Genomic DNA, 5,147 nt, shown 5'->3' on the forward strand with positions numbered 1-5,147 from the left:
CATCCTTCTGGGTACTGCTGTGGAAGTCTGGGTTTAAACCAGGATGGTTTGAGAATGTGTGTGATTTCACTGGGGGTCCTCATCATGAATGTGACGTATGCACGCATTGCTCACTGTTCACAGACAATCACTCAAACAATCACCCAATATTAGTAAGTACAGCTCCCTAGCTGGAACCAGTGAGGGCTTGAGAAAAGATTATCTCCATGCCTAAGGAGCACAATGGGCAGAAACACCCTCCTGTCTGCACTCCTGCCTAGAGGTGGCTGGCTTCTCCTTTTTAAAAATGTCCACATCTCCTTCTCTGCCTTGCTAGTATTTATGTTCCAGAGCTTCCCATGTGTCACTCATTTGAACCTTGTAACCCCTTCATGAAGGATATAGTTAATTCCTTCATATTAGAAACAAGTAAACTGAGTCACACACAATTACCCAAGGCCACACAGCCAGCAGGTGGCACAGTAAATATTCAGAGTCAAGCAGTTGACTTAAGAGTCCATGTCATCTGACTGGCCCATAGTCTTAAGGACACAGGGAATATATCCTTAAGACAGAATCTCAGTCTCTCTCCCCAGAGCCACTTGAGTATGGTAAAACACTGTGACCTTCCTCTGGTCACTCTCTGCCCATATACCCTTGCCTTTTATTGTCTAAGAGATCAAGCCAGTTTCCCACAGGGCCAGCTTCATTTCTCACTGACTGAAAAGCAAAGTAAAATAAAAGAGAAGGAATGGGGGACTCTCCGGGCAAGTTGCGCATTGGATATATACAAATAAAATAGCTTTAATAAAGGAAGGGTGCGGGAGGACATATATCAGACACCTGGTGCCTTTGGTAAGCCAGCTAATCCTCTGCATGGAGTCCTAGGGATGGGGATGGCAGAACCCTAGATCCTGAGCTTTGTTTGAAGGCTGGGAATGAGAACAATTTGCCTTTTAAGGTGACCAAAGTAGCCAGTGACTTTTAGGACATAGTTAACATTGATTCTCCACAAAAGCCTGATTTTGCCAACCTACTTTCCGTAGAATCTCCCAGGGCGGTTATCTAATAAACTGGAATTTTAAATAAGCTGTATTCTGCTGCCACTCAACACTGTGAGGAAAGAATCACCCTTAGAACTGAAGAGAACGGAGCTCAGTGCAGAAGCCTGGCTGCAGAGGGGCTGTAAGTTCCTCCTGGTGTCCTTCTGCACTGCTAAGATTGGCCCCAGGACCCTGCACATGCTCGTCAGGCTCTCCATCTACCTGCCCTGGAGCTAGCTAGCCCCCTCCTCACATCTACCACGCCTTCCTGCTCCCTCGGTGAGTATGACAGTCAAAGTGACCATCGATCTGACAGGATCTAGAACCGTGTAGGAGACAAACCTCTGTGAGGGACTGTCTAGATTGAGTTCATGGAAGCGGGGAGATTCACCCCAAGTATAAGCAGCTGGAGCCCTGGACTGAGCAAAAAGGAGAAAATGAGCCGAGTGCCAGCATTCATCTCTTGCTGCTTCCTGACTACAGATAAAACGTGACCAGCCGCCTCATACTCCTGAGACCACAGCTACAGCAGGTCGGCCATTATGTCATCCCCCATCATGACGGACTGTACCCACAAACAGTGAGACAAAATAAAGTTTTCATATGTTGCTTTGGTCGGGTGTTTCATTAAGTTGCTTTGGTCATCACCGCAGTGAGAAAAGTAACAAATGCTGCCGATCTCCTTAAAAGACACCTCTAAGTATAAATATGCATTTAAATCATAAAACAAATGTACTCAGTGCTTCTCAAAAACAGAATGTCAGGACACATATCTGGGTAAATATACTCTGAAGTACTCTTCCACTTACTGGGGACAGTTACCCCCAAGTACACATAGGATGTCACTTGTCATTATGAACATGGAAGGAAAAATGACTGGACACCAGCCTCTCAAGACTGTCTACACTGTTTACACATGTAAACATCCTGATGGGCTCTGGTTTCCAAGGCAGGGGTCAGCAGGGGTCAACTCAGGGCACATCAAAGTCAAAGTGTGTCTGGTGACTTGAGAATGTTTGCTCACTTCAATGTGAGAAACAGCTTAGAGTGAAAGGGTATGTGGCTGTCACCTAGGCAGATGCCAACAAGGGAAAAAATAAGATTTTTTTAAGAAGCAAAAAGAGACCAAGGTTATTTGCCCTTTTTAAAGTTATGATTCAACATTACCCTCAACCAAGAATGTGTGGAATGCCCCACAAGCATCACCAAGGTTAGAGCTGAGTTACTGTGCTTCTACAGTTTGGATCGTAAACGTTCCCCAAAGACTCCAGTGCTGAAGCCTAGGTGTCCAGCCTGTGGTTCTGTAGATTATGCTTATTGTTAATTAAAAAAACCCTGATTGGCCAATAACAGGGCAAAAAGAGATTGGGAGAGACAGCCTGATGCAAAGAGAATGATGGGATGAAGAAGGGCAGAGTCAGGAGAGTCAGGAGTGATGCCAGCTAGCCACTGGGCAAGCAATGTGTATAAAAAATTATATAGCAAGCCATGAGCCATGTGGTGAAGCATAGATAAGAAATACGGGGTAGTTTAAGTGTAAGAGTTGGCTAGTAACAAGCCTGAGCTATTGGCCAAGCATTTATAATTCAAATTCATCCTCTGGGTCACTTATTTGAGACCAGGCAATCAGGACAGGAAATGTCCATTTACATTGTGGTACTTCTGGAGGAGGTGGAGCCTAGGAAGTTGTCACTTTTAAGCATGTTTCTGAAGGGGTACTAGGACTTCAGCTTCTCCTTCTCTCTCTCTCTCTCTCTCTCTCTCTCTCTCTCTCTCTCTCTCTCTCTCTCTGTCTTTCTTCCTTTCCTGGCTGTCCTGAGATAAGTTGTCTCCTCTGCCAAGGCAAGACTCCTGCCACCTCACAGCGGACCCAGACCAACAGGGCCAACTGACAATGATTTGGAAACTAAACTGTGAACCGAACACATCTTTTCTCTTTCAAGTTGATTTATCTCAGGCATTTCTTACAGCAATGGAAAGCTAATATTTCCCCAAGCTTCTTTTCAGGAATAAAGTTCACTGGGTACTTCAAAAAGAAGGGTGACTTTTATCTCACATGGAGAACACACATGTAGCACACTCTTTGCAAACATTACTCTTTTTGTGCCTGACATCTTTCCCATCTCCCCACCTACTCTTCATCTAAATGAAATGTATGTCCCTTCAGGTCCCTCGCTGCACAGAAGGCCACTTCCTTTAAGACACCATGGCCATACTGTCCCCTCCACCCAGTATGTTTTCCCCTCAGACTCCTGCTAACAGAACTGACCTTTTGTTTGGACACACAACAATGACTCAGACTGTTCTGATGGTCTGCTTTCCTTGGCAGCCTCTGAGTAGTCCAAGGGAAGACAGACACATATGTCCAACTGTCCTGTTGGAAATCTGATGAGCATCTCATGTCCTACATAGAAGTCTTGACCTCCAGTCTGATTTTTCTCAGTGTTCAGGATCTCCCTCCTCCAAGCTGCCCGGCCCTAAACCCAGGGCTCATCGTTGATTTCTCATTCTTTCTTACATCTCACAATCTGGATTTATGCAATTTTTACTGCCTATGCCCAACAATCAAGTCCAAATGATCAGCCCCTCTCTAGGAGCACTGCAGAAACCTCCTGAGTAATGTCCCTGCTTTCTTTGGTCCTTTTGCAACTGACTCTTCACCCTGACCAAACACACTAGTGCCCCCCCCCATCCACTTACAGGTCTTATATGGTCCAGCTCCCAGGTAGCTTGCTGACCTCATGTCTTAACCCTTCCCTATCTGTTTACAATGTCTCAGACTTGCCAATCACAGCCAGGAATGAAGTTTATTTCCTCTACCTAAAATATCCACCCAGGGGCTGGAAACCTGGCTTAACACTTAAGAGCCCTGGTTTGATTCCCAGCACCCATGCAGCAGCTCACAATGAGCTGTAACTACAGTTCCCAGGGGATCTAAAGCCCTCTTCTGGTCCATGAACACCAGGCACACACATGGTACACAGACTTAAATGCAGGCAAAACACCCATACATATAAAAAATTAATACCTTTAATCTTAAAATAAAGATAAAAATTCCACCCAAATCACTCACTCACTTCAGCATTTCAATCCAACTTGCATTCTCTAACTACCTTCTACTTATATCTGACTTACCTTCTCAAACTCTGTCACAATTGTTCTTTGACCACCTAATTCCTTTCACATGTTTAGGCTCTGCCACCCCCCAATTGGAACATAACTCTCATGATACTGTAAGTAACACTCACAGCTAGGACCCTTACCAAATCAGGCTCTAACCATTTTGTATGTGGGTATGTATCTGTATGTATGCACAGGTATATGCTGCCATACCCAGTGCTTTTACATGAGTGCTGGAAATCCAAACTCAGGTCCCCATGTGTATGAAGCCAGCACTTTAGCAAACAAACCATTTCCCAGGCCCCACTGTTTTTTGAACAGTGTCTCACTACGTTGCCCAAGCTAACCTTGAACTCCTAAGCTCAAGCTACCTTCTTACCTTGGCCTTGTTAGTAACTGAAACTATAGGTGGGCACCACTACTCTTGGCTTTCATATTAACTAGGAAGAGGGTTTCTCTTATACTCACTGCACTTACTTTATATCTGCAGTGGTGTCTAGAACACAGTGGTTTCTGATCAACAGATTTTATTTTTTTAATACACGGAAAATACAACAAATGGATACAACTAAGCCAGGTGTGGGGGGTCAAGGAAGTAAACTAGTATATTCTGAAATGAATATTTCTCTGTAAAATACTAAAGAGCAGACACCCTTTGCTACTCTCTCTTTGCCCTTCACATACTCTCATACGCATAAGAAGCTGAGACCTGCACCGGCCATCTCCACATCATGCTACAAGCTAGAGTCTAAACCCCGACAGGTGACATGACAGACTGGAAGGATATAAGCAGCCTGGCTCTGTCACACACTAGTAAGCCGCTAAATCTACTCCAGGACCACCTACCTGGATCTCTGGCTAAATGAATTCTAAATGTCCTAAGTCACTGTTCATTACGTTTTCTCTTGCTTACAGCCAGAAGGATCCAAAATGACACATTCCACATTTATTAACCTAAATTGTGCTTGTCATTTCCTTGTCTGTCATCTTACCTAGACTGAAGTT

Source organism: Peromyscus eremicus, chromosome 1 (genome assembly GCF_949786415.1).
Source record: "Peromyscus eremicus chromosome 1, PerEre_H2_v1, whole genome shotgun sequence".
Classification (NCBI taxonomy): Eukaryota; Metazoa; Chordata; class Mammalia; order Rodentia; family Cricetidae; genus Peromyscus; species Peromyscus eremicus.